Here is a 24610-nt window from a genome sequence, read left to right as displayed (position 1 = left end):
CCTCGGGAGATCGGGGCGGGGCTCAGGAGATTGGGTCTCCGGAGATCGGGGGGGGCGAGCCTCGGGAGATCAGGGGGGCGGGGCTCGGGAAACCGGGCCTCAGAAGATCGGGGGCGGGGCTCGGGAGATCGGGCCTCGTGAGATCGAGCCTCGGGAGGGCGGGCTCGGGACATCGGGGGCGGGGCTCGGGGACTCCTCCCCTCTCCACTCCCCTCCCCCTCTCCCTCCCCTCCCCCTCCCCTCCCTCTTCCCCCATCCCCTCCCCCTGCTCCCCCTCCCCTCCTCTCTCCTCCTCCCCCCTCCCCCTCCACCCCTCCACTCCCCCCTCCCCTTCCCCCTCCTCCCCCTCCCCTCCCCCCTTCCCGCTCCTCCCCCCTCCCCTCCCCTTCCCCCCCTCTTCCCCCCAGTCGCTCTCTCTCTTCCCCCCAGTCGCTCTCTCTCTTCCCCCCAGTCGCTCTCTCTTCCCCCCAGTCGTTCTCTCTCTTCCCCCCAGTCACTCTCTCTCTCTCTTCCAACAACAACATGACCTCAAAAGACCCTCGGCACCGCCGGGCACTTCAGCTAGTATATATATATATAAAAGGATCGTGGTGTCTGTCTGTGTGTATGTTATGTCTGGGCATCACTCAAAAGTTATAGAGCGTACCTACACATATGTTATATCAAAAGAAAGCTTACGATTAGGGGAGTGTCATCGGCATATGTACTTTTTGGTCAGACAAAAATTGTTTGGACAGTATACAAAAAACGGACAAAAAACACTCATTAGCGGTTGACCAATCCTACCGCTCCTTAGCGTTGAGTGACGTGATGGTTGACCAATCCTACGGTGGCACGGGGGGTGTTTCATGGCATTTGTGGGCGGGGCCTAATCATTCAAACTGCCGAGCGGGAGCTGAGCTGAGGTGAGTGGCCTGAAGCTAAAAAAATGGTCATGGAGGTGAGGAATTTGTTGATTAATTACTCTTGATTCAGGATTTTCTCTCTCTCTCTCTCTCTCCTTCCCTCCTCTCTCTCTCTCTCTCCTTCCCCCCCTCTCTCTCTCTCTCTCTCTCCCGAAGCGGGAGCTCAGCTGAGGTGAGTCGCGGCCCGACAGCCCGGCCGGGCCTGAAGCGCTAGGCCGCGCACGGTCACCGCGGCCTGCCTCTAAGTACTTCCCCCCCTCTCTCTCTCTCTCTCCTGCCCCCCCTCTCTCTCTCTCCTTCCCCCCCTCTCTCTCTCTCTCTCTCCTTCCCCACCTCTCCCTCTGCCCCCGAAGCGGGAGCTCAGCTGAGGTAAGTCGCGGCCCGAGAGCCTGGCCGGGCCTGAAGCGCTAGGCCGCGCACGGCCACCGCGGCCGGGCTCAATTTTCCAAGCCCTTCCCCGGGTGGGAAAGTAAATGGCGGCCGCCCTTCTTTGCCTGCAAAATCTCCCTCCGGCTCTCACCTTTTAGCGGGGGAGAGGCTGCTTTAAATTAGATTGTTCACTCAGTCACGTCTCTCTTCATCTCTTTTGTTTTTCTTTTCTCTGGCCGGCTGCGCGGGAAAACAGAGAACCACACGGCCCGAGAGACAGCGAGCAGGGGAGCACCGGCTCCGGCTCAGCGGATCGGGCGCTCATCAGGGGTCGGCCCGCAACACATCGACCGGAGGAGCGGCGGCTCTCTCCTTCCCCCCCCTCTCTCTCTCTCCTTCCCCCCCTCTCTCTCTCTCTCCTTCCCCCTCTCTCTCTCTCCACTCCCCCTCTCTCTCTCTCTCCTTCCCCCCTCTCCCTCTCCTTCCCTCTCTCTCTCTCCTTCCCCCCTCTCTCTCTCTCTCTCTCTCTCCTTCCCTCTCTCTCTCCTTCCCCCTCTCTCTCTCCTTCCCCCTCTCTCTCCTTCCCCCCTCTCTCTCTCCTTCCCCTCTCTCTCTCTCTCTCTCCTTCCCCCCCCTCTCTCTCCTTCCCCATCTCTCTCTCTCTCTCCTTCCCACTCTCTCTCTCTCTCCTTCCCCCACACAGACGGACAGACTCATTGATATATATAGATAAAAATTATTCTACTTTTTTCATAACAACATGCCCTCAAAAAACCCTCGGCACTGCCGGGCACTCCAGCTAGTGTAACATAAGTTGTTGTTGTGTACTTGTGTAGTGAACTCTGAATTGGTTAACAGCACCCACCCTGTGTTTTTTCACAATTTTTAACCTATCACACTTTTTCTAATTTTTCAACATTCCTGTTTGATTTATGTCAGGTATGTTATTAATTTCTATACTATTATCTGATCTTGGCTTTTAAGTTTACGGCGGGTGGTAGGTGAGAGGCCGACTAGACGATCATTGGAATAGTCGAGTCTAGAGTTAAGAAAGGCATGGATGAGGGTTCCATCATCAGATGAGTTGAAGCACGGGTGGAGACGGTTGATGTTATGGAGGTGGAAGTAGGCGGACTTGGTGATGGAGAGGATATAGGGCTGAATAGAAGGCCAACATTGCAAACAGCCTAGTTCAGCCTGAGACAGTGACCGGGGAGAAATATGGAATCAGTGGCACAAATATGGAGTTTGTGGCGGGGTTGAAGACAATGGCTTCGGTCATCCCAGGGTTTAGCTGCAGAAAATTGCGGCTCTTCCAAAATTGGATGTTGGACAAGCTAATAGCACAGGCAGTGGAGGGTTGAGTAGTGGTGGAGAGGTTGGACTAGATGTCGTCAGCGCATGTGGAAGCTGACTTCATGTCTTTCGATAATGGTGCCATGGGACTGCATGTAGATGAGGAATGCCAAGAATAAATCATGGGGGGATGGGGGGGAGAAGAAAGAAATTGCATTTATATAGTGCCTTTTGCGACCTCGGGACGTCCCAATGCGATTTACAGCCAATTAAATACTGTTGGAAGTGTACTTACTGTTGTAATGTATGAAATGCTGCAGCCAAATTGTGCACAGCAAGCTCCCACTAGCAGCAATGTGGTAATGACCAGATACAGGAAACTCTCGATTTACTGGCACCTAAATAACCGGAAATCTCTGTTAACCGGCAAAATTCAGGAGTAGGTTCAGGTAAGTTTTACTTCATATTAGTGGCCGTTCCTAGATCTGTGGCCGTGTAACCGGGGTTCCTGCACCTGTTGCTATGCAACAGGGACTCCTGGATCTGTGGCCGGGGTTCCTGCACCTGTTGCCATGCAACAGGGACGTCTGGATCCGTGACCATGTACGGGGCTCTTGTACCTTTTACTATACTTCTCTGTAATCCGGACTTTTTGATAAACCGACACCACGCTGGTCCCGTCGGTGCCGGATAAAAAAAGAGTTTCCTGGAATCTGTTTTAGTGATGGTGGTTGAGGGATAAATATTCTTGCTGGCAACAACACACTTTTATACTTTTCCACACTCTCTCTTTCCCATGGTTTAAAAGAAGTTTTCACTTCAACATCCAGGGCAGCAATTTCTGCTAGGTTGCACTAGTTCCAGCACAATTCGGCCAAACCAGCGCAAAAGATCAAGGAATTTTAAGCACAAATTACATCCAGTGCAAATTGAGTTTTGCGCTCTTTTGCGCTGGTTTAAGAAACATCGCACTAGAAGAAAACTGGCTATGCCCCCGATCAAATTTATCACCATTGTGAGTTTCTGCTAATTGCGCGCATTTGTGGGCCATCGAGGAGTCTCGTTAAGCTGTTTTTTTAGGCGCAAGTACACTAATAGGCATGTTTTAAAAGCTTTTAATATATTGTTTTAAATTTACTAAGAAACTATCTGCTGTACCACAATGAAACAGTAGATGGTTCTGTATAGTTTTTAAAGTCATTTTCAGTTATTTAAAGTTGGGTTACTCACAGGTGGTGGACTAAACATGGATTAAAAATGCTAATTGTTTGTGATAAACCCATTTTCAGCTGTATTAAACTGCACCAAGTTACCATTTTTAAATAAATCAAGGAATATTTGTTACTGCGAATTTTTAAAAAAAATTACATTCTAAAATGCTGCCCGATTGTGCTGGTTCATGGAAGATTTTGCATCCGGCGATATGCAAATGAGTTTCATCAGGAACTTGGAACAAAAGAAACACTTATAGAGTCATAGAGTTATACAGCACGGATAAAACTAATGCAATTTTGATCTCAATTTGCGTCGGATCGCCGATTGTGCCCAAAGCGGAAACTCTTGGCCCTGATGTTTACAACAGCTCCTCACAGATTTTCAAGGCCTCACAGTTTTCTTATCTTTAACCTTCTAGACAGTCTGCTGAATAAGACTTTTCAAATGAGACCATCCATCCCAGCTTGCCGTTGAACAGTCAACATTCTTTTGTTGAATTAATACTCTTAACCAAACTCATCCCCTTTCGCCTCCTAATCCTTAAAAGGTTCAAAATCCTTCAGTCTGGATTATGTGCTCAAGTCTCTGGAGTGGGACTTGAACCCACGACCATCTGACTCAGAGGGAAGAGTGCCACCACTGAGCCACGACTGCCAGTAATGTTTATGGAATTGTGAGTATCACTGTTCAGTTTTGCCTCCTCGTGAAGCTATGCAGTATTGGAGAAATTTAACTCATGGGTTTCACATGTTATGAAACAGATGCCTCAGTTATCCATTTGTAACCAGTGGAGTACTTTCCTTTCAAAGCCACCTGATTTTTTTTCTGCTCTCCTTGCCACTCTGTTAATTGCTTCACCTTTTCCACCTTCCCACATTCTGGGAGGAGATTTAACCCGGAGGAGTGCGTGGGTTTGGGTGCAGCTGAGGGACTAACACCGTCAAAAATGTCAGCACGTCAGGAAGCCAACTCCAACCCGTCAACCTCAGCAGTTCACTCGAGATCGTTGGCTTCTTGTGAGCAACCCCCTCGGGAAAGGCGGGTTGCCTATTAACGTATGCTAATCGCTCAATTGGAGCGATACTTCAGCTCACTTTCAAATTTAACAGTGCATCCATGGGTTTCCCAGGCTTCCTGCAAATCGCAAGGTGAGAACACAGAGGGGGCTGAATCAATCTCATGGAAATACTGCAATAAATACTCAGTACTCACAGCTGCTTTCTTACCTGTTAGCGGGAAATGGTTTGTTCACAGTACTTTGCTGAGAGTTTACTTTCTACATTTTGGAGGTTTTCTGAATCACAGCAGAATGGGTGGCGTTTTGGCTGCTTTAGATTGGACCTCGGACGAGGAGCAATATGACCTACAGCAGTACCAGCCTGCTCTTGCGAGACCTGTAGCTGGACAACAGAGAGGGTAGCAGCAGAAAGGGCAGAGGCTGAGTTTCTTTTACATGTCCGAACAGCAGTGTTTCAGGAGGCTCAGATTGTTGTGTCAGGTGGTGGCAGACATCTGCAGCCTACTGGACCTGGTGACCACACACTACCAATGGCTACACACGTGACAATCCGGCTGCCCCCAGATCAACCAGGAGTATTCATCAACCGCAAGGGCTTCCACTCCATCAATGTGCAGCTGGTGTGCAACCACCAAAAGGTTTTTACAAGATTCCCGGGGAGCTGCCAAGATGATTTCGTCCTGCGGCAGTCCAAGCTCTGTGATGTCTTCGGAGCTGCAAGCAGACTTAAAGGGTGGCTGCTAGGAGACAAGGGATACCCACTTCAAACTGCCGTTTGATCTTGCTCACCTCCGCCACCGGTGAACTGCCTCTGGCTGGTGCCTGCAGCTTGTCGGTAACATTTCAATGTGGACTAGTTTGCTTGGTCCTGCTGCCTGCCTGTTTAGGGGCGTACAGTGTGCACTGGCACCTGGATTGCACCCTACTTCGGGTACAGTCCAATTTCTAGGCCATACCTGAAAAGGAAAAGATTGCTATGGGGAAAGAGTGGGGAGTGGGACTAATAGGACAGCTCTTTGAAAGATGGACATGATGGACCTCCTTCTGTGCTATAAGATTCTATCATTTTTACTGCTGTCACAAATAGGAACCTGGACTTAGTGATAAGTTGCTGTAACTTCTAACTTGAACATTTCTTTTTTTTTTCATCTGCAGTGTTTCCACATTCCCGTGTTTGGAAGTGTTTCTTGGTAAACATGAGGTAAGCTGGTCATGTCTTGTAATGAACAAAGCTGTCTATGTTAGTGCATTATTCCTTAATCTCCTGTATATATGGTAAGTATGTTTGCTCGTTACCAGTGCGGAAGTGATGCCCTTTAAGATATTATCAGTGTCAGGACATCAATCTCCCTTCTGTGGTGTAAAGTTTGTGCCTCTTCTGGGCAAGATTTTACTACTGCCCCATTGGTAGGTTAGTCCATGACTGCAACTTTATGTGGCAATGTGATGTTTGTTATGCAATGTTATGTTTGAGACAACTCAATATTTCATTATTCATCAAAAAATTGTACTGCAGCATTTGATTCATTACTTTATCAAAGAAATATGATTTTTGTATCCCAGCATGTTGTAATTGCCAGTAGTTCTTTTGTACCGTCAGTAGCCATTCTTGACACCAATTTTAGCTTTCATTGAAGGATTTTGTGGACATAGGATTGTACAGAACAGAAAGGACCAATGTAGTCCATATCGCTGCTCAATTGGCAAGGAAATCATGGGCAGTGTGTACCTGGATTTCTGCTATGTGCTCCTGGTGGGGAAGCACAGCATCTGTTCCTCATTTAAATGAGGCCAGCCTGTTGCTGGGCTGATATCTGATATTCCCACACTAACTTGTACCAAATTCACTCTCTTGCATTTTAAATGTTTCTTCTTGCGCAAAAGGTCCAGCATCTGGGGGACCTCAGTCGGACAGTGTACTGTGGAGGTACTTGATCTTGTATTTTCAAAATGGCCTGCAGACCTTTAATTCAAATCATCTGGGAATACACAAAAATTGTGACGTCTTATTTGGGGATCATGTGAGAAAGCCTCGGAGGTCTATCAGCTATCTCTAAGATAGCCAACCAGAACAAATGCCACAATAAAGCTACTGAATGCCTTTTTATGATGAAATAGATACAATCTCAGATCCAGCCTTAGTCCTTTTAAAGGCAAAAGTTGTAGTATTCCTAAAAAGAAAATACCTGGGACACAAGATAACTAAAATGAAGCTGGCAAATAACAGGCCCAGCTCTTTCTTTAATATATACAGTGAATCAGCATCCATCGCACCAGCCAGCAGCCTGTACCACGGATCTATTATTCTCTGAAAAAAGAAGAACTGCCTAACATCCAAACTAGTTCATCCCTTATGCACCTTATAAGCGTGACCTGGGTCATCCCTAACCTATCCAGTTGAAATAATTTGTCCTCATAAAAACAATCTAGCCCCTTTGTTATTTTATAAACCTCGATCAAATTGCCTCTGAGTCTACGCTTCTCTAAAGTATACAGACCCAGCTCTTTAAGCCTTTCTGGGTAGCTAAGGTGGTTTAAACTGGGAATCCATCATCTGCATCTTTTCCAAAGCCTCAATATCCCCCACCATGTGAAGGTCCAAAACTGAACACTGTATTCTAAATGAGGCATAACCAAGGTCTAGTACAAGGACAAAATGGTATGTATTTTGTAGTGAATTGTCCTGTGAATACAACCTCGATCCCTATTTGCTTTAGATATAGCTTCATGGTATCAGTCCTGAACTGTCAGAGAGTGATGCAATATAACACGGTGGCATAGTGGTTAGCACTGTTGCCTCACAGCGCCAGGGACCCGGGTTCGAATCCAACCTCGGGCGACTGTCTGTGTGGAGTTTGCACATTCTCCCTGTGTTTGCGTGGGTTTCCTCCGGGTGCTCCGGTTTCCTCCCACAGTCCAAAGATGTGCGGGTTAGGTTGATTGGCTATGATAAATTGACCCTTAGTGTTAGGGGGATTAAATACGTGGGGTTACAGGGATAGGGTGGGATATGTGTTGGTGTAGGGGTTACGGGGATCGGGTGGGATATGTGTCGGTGCAGGCTCGATGGGCCGAAATGGCCTCTATCTGCACTGTGGGGTTTCTGTGATTCTGTGAACATCCAGATCTTTTTCTTTCACTGCTGGCTGCAATTCTGTTCCCTGTAGGATGTAAGTATACTTAGCATTAGACCTGCTTACGCACATGACTATTCTTTTCTAAGTTAAACATAATTTGCCAAGCTTGGGCCCATTCCCCCAACGCGTTGAGATCTGCTTATAGTAGTTTAGCTTCCTCTCATGGCTTTGTGGCATCCACAAACTTGCAGATCATTCCCCCAACACCTGCATCTAGATCATTAATATAGCAAAGAGCAAAGGTTCTAACACCGATTCCTGTGGGACACACCACTGATAATGGACCTCCAAGCAGATCCAGATCCGTTGACAACAACTTTATGCCTATAGACATTCAGACAATTCATAATCCACCTGTGGCTTAGTTAGAGGCTGGCTGCTGCTTTTTGTGGAAGGTTTGATGGCTATAAATTCGAATGTAGTGGCTGGGAATGTGTGAAACTTGGGGGATATCCTGTGTATTTCAGAGGAGTATCATGGAGCTTGATGCTATGATGTTGTGACGCAGAAAAGTATGATGTGGTACATTTTGGTAGGAAGAATGAGGAGAGATAATACAAGCTAAATGGTACAATTTTCAAGTGGGTGCAAGAACAGAGAGACCTTGGGGGTGTTTGTTCACAAATCTTTGAAGGTGGCAGGGCAGGTTAAAAAAGCAGGTGATAAACCATATGAGATCCTGGGCTTTATAAATAGAGGCAGAGAGTACAAAAGCCAGGAAGTTATGCTAAACCTATATAAAACACCAGTTCAGTCCCAGCTGGAGTATTGTGCCCAATTCTGGGCATGACATTTTAAGAAGGACTTGATGGCTTTGGAGAGGGTACTTAAGAGGTTTACTAGAATGATTTCAAGGATGAGTGATTACACTTATGTGGATAGATTGGAGAAGTTGGGGTTGTTCTCCTTAGAGCAGAGAAGGCTAAGAGGAGATTTGATAGAGGTGTTTAAAATCATGAAGGGTTTATATAGAGTAAATTTGGAGAAACTGTTTCCAATGGCTGAAGAGTCGATAATGAGAGTGCAGATTTAAGGTGATTGGCAGTAGAACCAGAGGCGACATGAGGATAAACCTTTTTATGCAACGAGTGGTTAGGATTTGGAATGCACTGCCTGATAGGGTGGTGGATACAGATTCAATAGTAGCCTTCAAAAGGAAATTGGATAAATACTTGAAGGATAAAAAATTGCAGGGATGTGGCGAAAGAGCGGGGAAGTGGGACTAACTGGATTGCCCTTCGAAAGAGCCAGCGCAGACTCGATGGTCTGAATGGCCGTCTGTGCTTCTATGACTGCTTTTGTGATTCCTATCAGGAGAGAATGGTGCCTTTTCTCTATGCATTTTATTGTACAGGTAGACTATCCTTTATCCGAAAACCTCGGGACCAGCCGTGTTTCGGTTTTCGGAAAATTCCGGATTTCGGAAGGTATTTTATAAGACTGGGAAATTTGTCGGGGGTGGGTCGGCGGGGGTCCGCGGGGGGGTCGGCTGGGGGTCGGCGGGAGTCGGGGTCGGCGGGGGTCCGCGGGGGGGTCGGCGGGAGTCGGGGTCGGCGCGGGGGTCGGGGTCGGCGAGGGTCCGCGGGGGGTCGGCGGCGGGGGTCAGGGTCGTGCGCACGACTTACGCTGACCCTCTGCTCAGCGTAAGTCGTGCGCCACTCTGGTCATGTCGTGCGCACGACTTACGCTGAACGAAAAAACCTTCGGTTTTTAGAGGGTTTCGGTTTTCGGAAGTTCGGATAAAAGGTAGTCTACCTGTATAGCTTTTCAATCGGACAGAATATTGACCTCTAATGCCCACCCGAAAAAACTTGTCAAGAAAACGTTTGAGATGGTGTCCTTGTAATTAACTATTGTAGCCTCTATGTACAGAAGATTAGTTAGTAACAGTAGATGCAAACAGTGTTTACTTTCAATAGCCATTAAACTGGATCTCAGGAAGATCTAATTGAATTTGGATGATTGGCTTATGAGAGCTTCCTGATAAGATTTTAAATGAGAATTAGAAAGTTGCTTGAAGAAAAGTAATATTAGAGGGTATGGGAAGCAAGCTGGAGTGGGATTAGATTGTGTGGAGAAACACCGGCACAGACCTGCTGGTCCAAATGGCCTGTTACTCTGTTGTAACATTCTACGATGGCCCTTAAGATTTCACTGGGATGCTGTTTACAAAATCTGTTTTCTGCTTTTTGGTATTTTGAATCTACGTTAAACTAAACGTCCCAATGGGAGCATTTGTATGATCTGCTAATTATCAGCATTGCGTTCCAAGTAACCGTGGGAATATATTTATTATTGCAAGACCACTTTTCAACTCTCCAAATGAAGTTCATACTCTGTCCTTATGTCAAAATAAATGTTGTTACTTTTTATATGATCACTGCTGCCCTTGTGGTACTTCACTATGTAAAATGTCATTAAATCTCTTCAACAGAATATCCTGTTACAGTGCCCTACCTAGACATTGTCTATTTTCTGTGTAATCTCAGGATTAAACTTTCTCTTTAGACTTCTGGTGGTGGGCTTGAGAGGTCAATGTTCTGTCAGATTGAAAATTGCCATTTGCAATCTCATTGTCAAAGCAATCAGGATCATGGAAGTTAATACGAGTTTAAAGGATACATGCTATTCAGGAACGATAATGGAAGAGTAGCCTTAAATGTGAGATACATCTGGGGGTGTTGAAGGCTCAAGCAGGTCTATGGGCAAAGAGCAAGGATGTGGGACTAATTGAGTTCAAAGAGCCAGCACAGGCACAATGGGCTGAATGGCCACCTTCTGTGCTGTTAGATTCTATGACCACAGAAAAATCCAGGGTTTGAATTTCTTTAGCTAGATACGTTCAAGAAGAAAAGGACAAGAACAGCATTGGGTTTACTACAGATTACCAGACCAAAGTAAGAAGAATGATGAAAATGGTGAGTGAGAAAAAAAGTAGGGTCAATATAAACTGAGAATGCTCAAGTAGAAAAATCCATGAACTTGTCTGTAAGGGCTGTCTGTTTCATGACTTAGTGCTTTACAATCTTTCAGACATCCTTAGATACAAAAGTTGTGGCACACGTCTGATGGGTTGCTAAGGGAGAAAGGGATAAATCAGTTAACTATAGACCAGTCAGAAAAACATCAGGGCATATAGACAGGTTAGTAGATTGGGCAGATGGATGTGATATGAAAGTGAATATGAAGAAATGTGTTACATTTTGGGAGGAAGAATAAAGAGAGGAAATACACACTAAAGGTTAAAACTTCAAAAGGAATAGAGAGACTTAAGATTTCAGGATCACAAATCTTTAAAAGTGGCAGTTTATAAAGCTGGGAAAAAAAACATGGAATCCTAGCTTTTATAAATAATGGAATAGAGCACAAAATCGAAGAGAGAATATTGTATCCAGTCTTGTGGCTTTATTTTTCTCCCAGTTTGCGCCCCTGCTGAAGTTGAATTTCAGCACGTATAATTCAAATTTTCAGTCCAACTTGGGAAAGAGTGCAAGTATTCTGGAGTATACAACTGACGGCGGGCATACTTCAGGGTATGTGGGCTGATTTGCTAACAGAATAAATGGAGATGTGGGGTAAAATTATAAGATGACTTGTAAAAGTAGGATTTACAAAGCTGGTAGGAAGAGGAGTGGGATATATGGGACTGGAGATAATGAGTGGGATATAAGGGACTGGAGTAAACTGGAGCAGGATATATGGGACTGGAGTAAACTGGAGCAGGATATATGGGACTGGAATAAACTGGAGCGAGATATACGGGACTGGAGTAAACTAGAACAGGATATATGGGACTGAAGTAAACTAGCACAGGATATACGGGACTGGAGTAAACTAGAACAGGATATACTGGACTGGAGTAAAATGGAACAATATACGGGACTGGAGATAACTGGAGCGGGATATATGGGGCTGGAGTAAACTGGAACAGGATATACGGGACTGGAGTAAACTGGAACAGAATATACGGGACTGGAGATAACGAGTGGGATATACGGGGCTGGAGTAAACTGGAACAGAATATATGCGACTGGAGATAACTGGAGTGGGATATACGGGGCTGGATTAAACTGGAACGGGATATACGGGACTGGAGATGACTGGGATATATGGGACTGGAGTAAACTGGAGCGGGATATACGGGACTGGAAATAACGAGTGGGATATATGGGACTGGAGTAAACTGGAGCGGGATATACGGGGCTGGAGTAAACGAGCGGGATATACGGGACTGGAGTAAACTGGAACGGGATATATAGTCGATTACAAGCAAAATTGTAAAAAAAAATTAGTTCAATTCAGCAAGCGGAACTATATGGAGTTGAAGATAATGCATCCTAAATCACAACTTGCTGCTGGTGTTTGCCAATAACAGTAGCTATTTGCACTTATATAGCGCTTTTAATGTAGTGAAATGTCTGAAGGCATTTTAAAAGGTGAGATTGGATATAAAATAGGAGTTTGGGAGGTGGGTTAGAGGAGGTGACTGAAAGCCAATTGAAAATGTAGGTTTTGGATTTTCAGAAGGCATTCGATAAGGTGTGACACAAGAGTTTGTTACACAAAAGTAGGGCTCATGGGATTGGGGGAAATATATTAGCACAGATTGAGGATTGCTTAACGGACAGAAAACAGAGTGTAAGATTAAACAGATCATTTTCGGCAGGGTGCAACTCGTGTGGCACAACAAGGACCAGCGCTTGGGCCTCAGCAATTTACAATCTGTATCAATGAATTAGATGAGGGGACCGATTATAATATATCCAAGTTTGCTGATGATACAAAGCTAGGTGGGAGTAAGCTGTGAGGTGGACGCAAAGAGGCTGTAAAGGAATATAGACCAGTTAAGTGATTGGGCAAGAAGGTGGCAGATGGAATATATGTGGGGAAGTGTGAAATTATCCACTTTGGTAGGAAGAATGGAAAAGCAGAATATTTTTTAAAAGGTAAGAGACAAGTAAATGTTGGTATTCAGAAGGATTTGGGGGTCCTTGTACACGAATTACAGAAAGTTAACATACAGGTATAGCAAGCAATTAGGAAGGCAAATGGTATGTTGGCCTTTATTGCAAGGGGTTTGGAGTATAAGAGTAAGGAAGTCTTGCTGCAATTATATAGGTGAGACCACACCTGGAGTACCGTGCACAGTTTTGATCTCCTTACCTAAGGAAAGATACACTTGCCTTAGAGGCGGTGCAATGAAGGTTCACTAGATTGATTCCTGTGATCAGAGGGCTGTCCCATGAGGAGAGATTGAGTAGAATGGGCTTATAAGAACATAAGAAATAAGAGCAAGAGTAGGCCTTGCAGCCCCTCGAGCCTGCTCTGCCATTCAATAAAATGGCTGATCATTGACCTCAACTCCACTTTACCGCCAGATCTCCATATCCCTTGATTCCCCTAGAGTCCAAAAATCTATCTATCTCAACCTTGAATATACTCAAAGGGCTGGATTTTCTCAATGGGGAGCTTTTGGAGGCGGGACTCACACTTGTCGGGTTTTAGTCCTGCCTCCAGCGACTTGTGACCAGCCCACGCTATTTTCCCTTGATTGACCTTGTTAAGCCCACCCAGCGGGCTTAGTAGGCCAATTAAGGGAAAGCCGGTGACAGGTGACATCAGCAAGTGACAGATGAAATTTCAGCGTTTGACAGCTCTGTGAAGCTGTCAAACACTGAAAATCTATCCTCTAAGTTGAGTCCTTCCACTCAGACTCAGTTAGAGAGCTCTCTTGAGCAGAAAGCAGAAGGCTGCTGCTTTTGACAGTTCAGCGGCCATTCTGCTTTCTGTGCCGGTGAGCTGAGGGACTCCTGAGACCTGAAGGGAGGAAGCCTGCAGGAAGAAGTAAAGGTAAGTAAAACTTATTAAAACACTTTACACACACCTCACACACTTCCCTCTGTACACATGCACCCATCACTTATCTGCACACCGGACATCTTGCCCCCGCAGACCGATGCCCCGCCTCGCTGACCCTGGCGAGGCTCGAAGCCATCGGGAAGCCCACACTTCAGGGCTGAAAATAGGGATTCTCCAGAAAACTGCCTGTTAACTACCTGTTAACAGGCAGTTAATTGGCACTAATCCCCTTCCTGCCTCGAGGAGACGGGACCCGGCACGGGTTGGGTACTCGCCTCCTGGGAAGATGGCATGGGGGCGGGATGGGTATCTGCCATTTTCCCGACAGTCCCGCCTCCCCAGGGCTGGCAAAATCGCCCCCAAAGACACAACATTCACAGCCCTCTGGGGCAGAGAATTTCAAAGATTCAGAACCCTCTGAGTGAAGAAATTCCTCCTCATCTCAGTCTTAAATGGCCTACCCCTTATCTTGAGACTATGCCATCTAGTTTTAGACACTCCAGCCAGGGGAAACATCCTCTCAGCATCTACCCTGTCAATCCCCTTCAGAATCTTGTATGTTTCAATGAGATCACCTCTCATTCTTCTAAATTCCAGAGAGTATTGTCCCATTTTACACAATCTAGCTTTGTATCATCAGCAAACTTGGATACATTACACTCGGTCGCTTCATCTAGGTCATTAATATAGATTGTAAATAGCTGAAGCTCCAACACTGATCCTTGCGGCACCCCAATAGTTACAGCTTGCCAACCTGAAATAGATCCGTTTATCCCTACTCTCTGTTTTCTGTCCATTAACCAATCCTCTATTCATGCTACTATATTACCCCCAACCTCGTGAGCCCTAATCTTGTATAATAACCTTTTATGTGGCACCTTATCGAATGCCTTTTGGAAATCCAAATATACTACATCCACTGGTTCCCCTTTATCTACCCTGCCAATTACATCCTCAAAAAACTCTAATAAATTTGTCTAACACGATTTCCCTTTCATAAAACCTGTTGACTCTGCCTAATCATGTTATGGTTTTCTAAGTGCCCTGATCACACTTCCTTAACAATAGATTCCAGCATTTTCCCGATGACTGATATCAGGCTAACTGGCCTGTAGTTCCCTGTTTTTTCTCTCCCACCTTTCTTGAATAGCGGCCTTCCAATCCACTGGGACCATTCTAGAATCTAGGGAATTTTGGAAGATCAAAACCAAAGCATCCACTATCTCTTCAGCCACCTCTTTTAGAACCCTAAGATGTAGGACGTCGGGTCCAGGGGATTTGTCGTCTTTTAGTCCCATTAGTTTCTCAAGTACTTTTTCTCTACTTATATTCCTTTATTAATAGGATTGCGTCTCCCTTAATACGCCAGTGTCTGTTGGAGAATAAAACCCTCGAGTTACAGGCTGCCTATGACCAGGCATGTTCCCTGGACTTAGCAAAGAGGAATGCAGATACCTATCTTTTACCTTGTGCACGGGCTGCTGCTATCACTTTTAATGACTCCTTCGATAGGTCTCGGGCGGAAGCCCTCACTGATGATGACACTAACCTAGCGGATGACAACCCTACCCTAGAAGCCTTCACTTATGACGACCCTGCCCAAGCGGCATCTTGGCAATCTGGAAGGAAGTGTTTCTTCTGTGGAGGTGCGTTCCATTATAGGAAATTTTGTCCTGCTCGTAACACAACCTGCAATCATTGCAGCAAGAAAGGTCACTTTTCTAAGGTATACCGGTCGAGAGCTCCTGTTAGTTTTGCAGCTACTAGCTATAAAACTGCTCCTCCCCCAAGAGCCACTACTAAGGTTACAGCTGCTATCTATGAAACTGCTCCTCACCCAAGAACCACTACTAAGGTTACAGCTGTCAAGGGTAAAACTGCTCCTCCTCCCATCACAGCTGTTTTTTCCCCAAAGTCTGACCCATGCAGCCACGAAGGTTTCGGTAAATTGACACATTTTGAGTGCACTAATTGACTCATGCAGCTCTGACAGCTTCATTAGTGAGCGGGCTGTCAGTAAGTTAAAACTGCGTATTTACCCCTCAGACAGGGAAATTGCAATGGCTCTGACGACACTGACCACCAACTCTTCCGGCTTTTGTCTTGTCGACCTTATTCTCAATGGCCACACTTATTTCTCCACCCGGCTCGGGGTGCTCAACAACCTATGCAGTGATGTGCTCCTGGAACAGGATTTCCAGAAACAACACAAAAGACTCACTTTCGAGTTTGGAGGGTCAAAGCCGGAGCTTACTATTTCCAAAGTACTGTTTTGTGCGCTTTTGCCGGCTTCGCTCGACGAGCCCTCCTTGTTTGCCAATCTTTCCCCCCCGATGTAAGCCCATAGTCATTAATCACGACGTTTCAACCAAGATGATCGATCCTTTATCGAGGCAGAAATCTCTCGCCTTCTAGCTGATGGTATCATTGAGCCATGTTCATCTTCCTGGCGGGCTCATGTCGTCATTGTTAAAAATCCTCTGAAGCAACACAAACGTCTTTGCATCGATTACTCGCAAACTATTAACCAGTATACCGACCTGGATGCCTACCCACTACCACGCATCGATGACATGGTCAATAACCTTGCCAACTACAAAGTATTTTCAACTTTTGATTTAAAGAGCGCATATCATCAAGTACCGTTAAAGGACTCTGACAAAAAGTATACGGCCTTTGAGGCCAATGGTCGGCTTTATCAGTTTTGTCGCCTTCCATTTGGGGTCACCAATGGGGTGGCCGTCTTTCAACGGGCAATGGATAGCCTGGTCAAACAGGAGAACTTAACGGACACTTTTCCATAGCTAGATAATATCACCATTGCTGGTCAGGACCAGAAGGAGCATGATGCCAATCTCCAGAAATTTTTTGATGTTCTCCGTCGTCGCAGCTTAACCTTAAATGAGTCCAAATCTGTGAAATCAGTACCATCAGTCAACATCCTTGGCTACTGGGTGGGCAACGGTGTCATCAAACCGGATCCGGAGCGACTTCGTCCACTTCAGAAGCTCCCTCCCCCTACGAATCTCGGCTCTCTTCGTCGGGCACTCGGCATGTTCGCCTATTATGCGAAGTGGATACCCCACTTCTCCGACAAGATCCAACCCCTGCTTCACGCGAAGTCATTTCCATTGGAAGCAATGGCTATTTCAGCTTTCAACCTCCTCAAGCGACAACTGGAAAAAGCCACACTTTGTTCCATTGATGAAAATCTTCCTTTCGCGGTCGAGTGCGATACATCGGAGGTGGCAATCTCTGCTACTTTGAATCAAGGTGGTCGACCCGTTGCATTTCTGTCCAGAACTTTGCAGGGTAGTGAGCTCCATTATCCTCCTGTAGAGAAGGAGGCTACGGCCATCATCGAAGCTGTACGTAAATGGAGTCATTTTCTCACTCGTCGCCATTTCACACTTCTAACCGATCAGCGCTCCGTGGCCTTTATGCTGGATAACCGGAAATGCACTAAGATCAAGAATAACAAAATACAACTCTGGAGGATGGAATTGGCCGCCTTTGGATACACCATACATTATCGACCCGGCAAAGAGAATGTGGCCCCGGATACCCTCATGCGGGCATTCTGCTCTTCTGTGTCAACTTCGACTCTTGCAGATCTTCATACTGACTTATGCCATCCTGGCATTACCCGTATGTTGCACTTTGTGCGATCTAAAAATCTCCCATTTTCTACGGAAAATGTGAAAAGAACATGCTCCTCCTGTAGAATTTGTGCGGAATTGAAACCGCAATTCTTCCGTCCATCGGATGGCTTGCTCATACACGCTATGTAGCCTATGCAGTGACACAGCATTGACTTTAAAGGGCCATTGCCTTCCTCAACGCGAAACACCTACTTACTTACTATGGTGGACGAATATTCACGCTTTCCCTTTGCTTTCCCCTGTCCCAATATGCTTACTTCCACAGTGATCAAATGCCTTGATCAAGTCTTTTCCCTTTGCGGTACGGCCAATTTCATCCACTCTGATTGGGGTCCCTCCTTCATGTCAAGCGAACTCAAAAGTTATCTTTCCGAATGGGGAATCGCCACAAGTAAAACGACACTTTACCATCCCATCGGTAACAGACAGGTTGAGAGATACAACACTCATCATTTGGAATGCTGTTCGTCTTGCACTGAGGTCACGCAACCTACCAGACCAGCAGTAGTTGCATTCCATCAGGTCTCTTCTTTCTACGTCCACCAATTTCACGCCTCACGAGCGATTCTTCAGGTTCCAGCATCGCTCCACTCATGGGACGTCCCTACCATCATGGTTGGCAGCTCCCGGCCCCGTGCTGCTCCGAAGATTCGTCCAATCTTCCAAAAACGATCCCCTCGTTGACGAGGTGGAAGTCACGGACGTTAATCCCACGTACGGTACCTTGATGGCCGGGAATCCACCGTTTCACTCTGAGATCTGGCTCCCTGTCCAACCAGTCCCACGGACCCAACTGATAGAGGGACCTACGGTAATGATGCCGACACTCTGCGCTCCTTTGAAGATGACGCCCTACCTGGGACATCAATAGATCTGCCGGCTACCCCACCGGATCCACTCAGGGAGCCGAGCACTCCCCGTGGGATGGCCACCTGAAGCCAGGATGCCGGTCAATCCCGGCTATCAAACAAGATGAAGCCAGCTCTGCGCCTGTGGGGACCCGCACCCGGAGTCACGATCTCCCCAATCTCCCTCAGGTCGATCAAGGCAACACGGGCCCTGTCAATATACCAGTATGGATCAAGCGGCCCAGGGACCAAGACACGGTCCGGGGAGACGTGCCTTCCAGCCATAAGCAAAGATCTAAAAGACTGCGGCTATTCGTGGTCCGCCTATTCGGTTAGGAGGAAGTCGTCGGACTTCCAAATCTTTTAGGCAGGAAGAATGTTATAAATCTCATCATCATGAAGAAACGACTCATGAAATAACACTGGACGGCCAACTGGTGGCGCCGTCCAAGGAGTATAAATACTTGGGTGTGGGCCCAGCTTGCTCAGGGACATTTTTAAGACAGGAACTAGTGAAGGACAACTAGACCTCCATGTTTTGAAACAAGTTGATTAAAGCCTTGCTTTATACTCGAACCAAGTGCATAGTGAGTTTTATTACGTCAAGGCTTACTATTATTCTTTGCAACATTATAAGCTTCTTCTTTCAATCTAATGCTATCTTTAACTTCTTTAGTTGGCCATGCTTGGATCACTTTTCTCGTGGAGTTTTTGTTTCTCAATGGAATGTATTTTTCTTGAGAATTATGAAATATTTCTTTAAAGGCTAGCCACTGCTTATCTACCACCATACCTTTTAATCTATTTTTCCAATCTACCTTAGACAACTCGCCCCCTCATACCTTTGTAATTGGCTTTATTTAAGCTTAAGACTCTAGTTTTGGACTTAGGCAAGTCTCTCTCAAAATTAAAGTGAAATTCTATCATATTATGATCACTCTGCCCCAGAGGATCCTTATCAGATTGCTAATTAACCCTGTCTTATTACACAATACAAGATCTAAAATAGCCTGTTACCTGGTTGGTTCCATGACATATTGTTCTAGGAAACTGTCCCGGATGCATTCCATGAACTCGTCCTCCAGATTACCTTTGCCAATTTGATTTGTCCAGTATATATGAAGATTAAAATCCCCCAAGATTTTACATTATCTTTGTTGCAAGCTCCTACTATTTCTTGATTAATATTCTGTCCAATGGTATAGCTACTGTTAGGAGGCCTATATAAGCACGGTGGCATAGTGGTTAGCACTGTTGCCTCACAGCGCCAGAGACCCAGGTTCGAATCCGGCCTCGGGCGACTGTCTGTGTGGAGTTTGCACATTCTCCCCGTGTTTGCGTGGGTTTTCTCCGGGTGCTCCGGTTTCCTCCCACAGTCCAAAGATGTGCGGGTTAGGTTGATTGGCCATGATAAATTGACCCTTAGTGTTAGGGGGATTAAATACGTGGGGTTACGGGGATAGGGTGGGATATGTGTTGGTGTAGGGGTTACGGGGATCGGGTGGGATATGTGTCAGTGCAGGCTCGATGGGCCGAAATGGCCTCTATCTGCACTGTGGGGTTTCTGTGATTCTGTGATTCTGTGATACTACTCCTACCAGTGTTTCCTGCCCCTTGTTATTCCTTATCTCCACCCATACTGATTCTACTTACTGATCTTCCGAGCCGAGATCCTTTCTCGCTACTGTTCTTATGTCATCCTTTATTATCGGGGCTTCTCCCCCTCCTTTTCCATTCTGCCTGTCTTTTCAAAACATTTAGTTCCCAACCTTGGCCACCTTGCAACCACGTCTCTGTAATGGCTATTAGGTCAAACCCATTTATCTCTCTTTGTGCCACTAGTTCGTCTATCTTGTCACATGCTTCGTGCATTCAGATAAAGAGCCTTTAATTTAAATTTTTTACCATTATTCCCTGCTTTGACCTTATTCTCTGCTGCACTGCTACCGTTAAATTCTCTGTCCCTTCCTGTCACACTCTGCTTATTTTTACCTAAATCGCTACACTGCTCTTTTGCCTTGACCTTTCTCTTTAGATTTCCAAATTTCCCCTCATCTGACCCCTCCCGCCCCCTTTTTTAGTTTAAAGCCCTATTTATAGCCCTAGTTATTTGATTCGTCAGGATGCTGGTCCCAGTCTGGTTTAAGTGGAGCCCATCCCGATGGAACAGCTCTCTCTTTCCCCAGTACTGGTGCCAGTGCCCCATGAATTGAAATCCCTTTTTCCCACACCACTCTTTGAGCCATGCATTTAACTCTCTGATCTGCTTGACCCTATGCCAATTTGCACGTGGCTCAGGTAGTAATCCAGAGAATATTACCCTTGTGGTTCTGCTTATTAATTTCGACCCTAGTTCCCCAAACTCCCTCAGCAGATCCTCATTCTTAGTTCTACCTATGTCATTGGTTCCTACATGGCCCACGACAATTGGATCCTCCCCCTCCCACTCCCAAGTTCTTCTCCAGCCGCGAGGAGGTATCCTTAACCCTGGCACCGGGCAGGCAACACAGCCTTCGGGACTCTCTTTCGCGGCTGCAGAGAACAGTATCTATCCCCCTGACCACTGTCCCCTACTACTACCACATTCCTTCTCCCCCCAGTTGGATGGCCCCCTGTACCACAGTGCTGTGGTCAGTTTGCCCATCCTCCCTGCAGACCTTTTCCTCATCCATACAGGTAGAAACTACCTTGTACCTCTTGGACAAGGACCAGGGCTGCTGCTTTAATTCAGGTCTGCTCTCGGGCCGCTCTTTATCCTCTCACTGCTGCCATTGCTTTAATTCAGGTATGCTCTCGGGCCGCTCTTTATCTTCTCTCCGCTGCCGCTGCTTTAATTCAGGTCCGCTCTCGGGCAGATCTTTATCCTCTCACCGCTGCTTTAATTCAGGTCCGCTCTCGGGCCATTCATTATTCTCTCGCTGCTGCCGCTGCTTTAATTCAGGTCCACTCTAGGGCCGCGCTTTATCCTCTTGTCGCTGACGCTTCTTTATATTCTATGGAGTTTAGAAGAATGAGAGGTGACCTCATTGAAACGTATAACATTTTTAGAGGGCTTGACAGTGTAATGATCAATAACATGTCATTCTAGAGTGGTACACTAGATGGAGCCGTAGAGCTGTATTGCTGTGTATATAGTTGTATGTGTTTAAGACTACACTACCCACGATGCACTAGGCTACCCACAAGGCAGTAGTCAAGATGGAAGCCTGCACACAGAAGCACACATGCTGAATCTCTACAGATGCTGTACCTAGAGAACATGTACTGAATCAATGTCTAGCTAGAAGCTAGCTGTTCATAATAAGAATGTCTAGTTATTAATGAACATAACATGGTACCAGGATTGGTGAAGATCTGCTCAAAATTGTGAAACGCGACATGGAGAATTTGAAGCCACCGGAGCGTTTGAATCTCACGGGAAATGTCGACTACAATTGGCGGACTTTCAAACAACAATTCGAACTCGACATTGCTGCCATCGGGTTCGGTACGAAGCCACACGCAAGGAAAATATCGTTGCTGCTCACGGTTGCAGGCCCACAGGCGATAGAGGTATTTAATGCATTCGTATTTAATCCAGAGGAGAACAGAAACAAATTAGACGATATGTTAAAGAAATTTGATACACATTGTTCTCCCAAAAAGAATGAAACCTATGAGAGGTATGTGTTCTGTTCAAGGACACAGCAGCAAAATGAGACTTTTGATAGCTTTGTGACTGATCTGAAACTGAAAGCACAGATATGTAATTTCTCTGAGCTGAAAGCATCCATGATTCATGACCAAATTGTGTTTGGTATTCATGATAAAAAGGTCAGGGAACGTCTGTTGAGAGAAACCGAACTGACATTGGAAAATGCTGTGAAAATATGCCAAGCCAGTGAGCTAGCTCGACAGCACGCGAAGACTTTCAGTGAAATCAATAATGATGCGATTGCAGTAAGTGCTGCTGTCGGTGCTGTGTCCTACAACGGGAAGAAACATGGGCAGAACAGAAATGAAAAGCAATCGGAGGAAGGAAATTTTAATTGTAAACGCTGTGGTTACAAACACCAGTTAAGACAATGCCCAGCGTTTGGAAAAATGTGCACAAAATGTCATGGAAAGAATCACTTTGCCAAACAATGCTTTTCAAAAGTAAAAACAAAGAAAGTGCAACAAGTCCAAGTCAATGTGATTGAGGACACTGATTTAAGTGAGACATTTTTTGTACGAATGGTGTCATGTGACAATGTCAAAAATGATACAGAAAATGTGCAGCCCTCAGATATGGACAATGCTGAACATAAAATTAATGCAGTAAAAGAGGACAAATGGATGATCCCACTGCAGGTAAATGGAGCATTAGTTACATTGAAACTAGACACTGGGGCAAAAGCAAACTTAATCAGTATGAGTGACATTAAAAATATGAAAGAAAAGCCCAAAATACAGAAAAAGTCAGTACTACTGAAGGATTATAATGGACAGAAAATAGATAGCTTAGGTGTATGCAGACTTAAAGTGACAGTCAAAGGCAAAGTGCATCATCTCATGTTTTCTGTTGTGGCTGAAGGACTTGATTCACTACTAGGTGACAAAGCTTGTGAAGACTTGTCAAGAGAGTCTACCGTATAAACTGTGCCATAAGCAGACCAGATGACTCAGTGGATTCTGTAGTGAGTAATTTCCAGGATGTGTTCAAAGGATTTGGAGTTCTACCATTCACTTACAAGATCCAGCTAAAGGAGAATGCTCAGCCAGTGGTACATGCTCCACGAAGAGTTCCAGCACCCCTGCGTGACCGGCTCAAGAATGAACTGGACAGGATGACCACACTAGGAGTCATCAGGAAAGTCGAAGAGCCAACAGACTGGGTTAACTCCATGGTATGTGTAAAGAAAAAGAACAATGATCTAAGAATATGCATGGATCCAAAGGACTTAAATGCAAACATAAAACGTGAACACTACCAGATTCCCAAGCGAGAAGAAATCACCAGTGAAATGTCAGGTGCCAGATACTTTACAAAGCTCGATCCTCACAAGGATTTTGGCAACTAAAACTGGATGAAGAGAGCACCAAATACTGTACCTTCAACACACCATTTGGCAGGTATTGTTTCCTCAGAATGCCTTTCGGGATAATATCTGCATCTGAAATCTTTCATAGAGCGATGGAACACATAATTGAAGGTCTGGAAGGAGTTCGGGTCTATGTTGATGACATCATCATCTGGGGCTCCACACTGAAAGAACACAATGAGAGACTGACTAAAGTGCTACAGAGCATACGCCGGAATGCACTGAAGCTCAACAAAGCCAAGTGTCAGTTTGGCGTCCAGGAAGTCACTTTCCTAGGAGATAATCTACCTGGTAAAGGAATAGAGCCAGATATGGAAAAAGTAAACGCCATACTCAAAATGCCCCGACCCACTGACAAAAAAGGAGTACTACGCATCATGGGGATGATAAACTTCATTGGAAAGTTCATTCCTAACTTGTCAGCCAAGACAACCTGTCTGCGAGACCTGCTACATAAAACAAATGAGTTCACATGGACAGAAAGACATGAACAAGAGTGGATGAATCTCAAAACAGTGCTGACAACCACACCTGTACTCACCTTCTTTGACCCAACAAAGAGAATCAAAGTGTCAACGGATGCATCAAAGGATGGCCTAGGTGCGGTCTTGCTACAAGCAGAGGGTGAAGATTGGAAGCCTGTTGCCCATGCCTCCAGGTCTATGACTGATAGTGAGTGTCGATACGCCCAGATTGAAAAGGAATGTCTAGGCTTGGTAGTTGGATTAGAAAAGTTCCATGGCTACATATATGGACTTCCCACCTTCACAGTTGAGACAGACCACAGGCCACTGGTTGCCATCATAAAAAAAAATCTGAATGAGATGTCTCCAAGAATTCAACGACTCATGATGAAGCTGCAAAGATATGACTTTGAACTGATCTACACACCAGGCAAATACATAGTGTTAGCAGATGCACTATCCCGAGCACCCACAGTGAGTCAAGTGAGCTCTACTGAAGAAGACGTGGATGTTCATGTGAGTATGGTCACTGCTGCGCTGCCCGTGTCAGACACAAAATCAAAGCAAATAGCAGAAGAAACAGTAAAAGATACAGTGTTACAAACAGTAATAGAGAACATTCATCATGGTTGGCCAAAAGGTTCCTGTCCAAAATACTTTCACATAAGGTCAGAATTGAGTGTCGCAAGTGGACTATTACTAAAACAGAACAGAATAGTCATTCCACAGGCTCTACGTCAAGACATGCTCAAAAGGATTCATGAGGGACACCTC

General features: G+C 45.7%; 1 protein-coding gene across 1 annotated transcript in view; it reads left to right on the top strand.

The window, feature by feature from the left end:
- LOC147108460 (synaptonemal complex protein 2-like) overlaps window positions 1-24610 on the top strand; it is a 298366-nt gene that overhangs the window by 58943 nt on the left and 214813 nt on the right. Inside the window, exon 2 of the mRNA XM_086006041.1 lies at window positions 5959-6004. The gene's annotated coding sequence lies outside the window, so the exon portion shown is untranslated. The remainder of the gene's footprint in view (window positions 1-5958; window positions 6005-24610) is intronic.

Source organism: Somniosus microcephalus, chromosome 13 (genome assembly GCF_052327205.1).
Source record: "Somniosus microcephalus isolate GS21.2 chromosome 13, FLI_Smic_1.0, whole genome shotgun sequence".
In the NCBI taxonomy this organism is placed as follows: Eukaryota; Metazoa; Chordata; class Chondrichthyes; order Squaliformes; family Somniosidae; genus Somniosus; species Somniosus microcephalus.
Note: the sequence above shows the minus strand (reverse complement) of the source record. Positions and strands in the feature narration are given on the sequence as shown.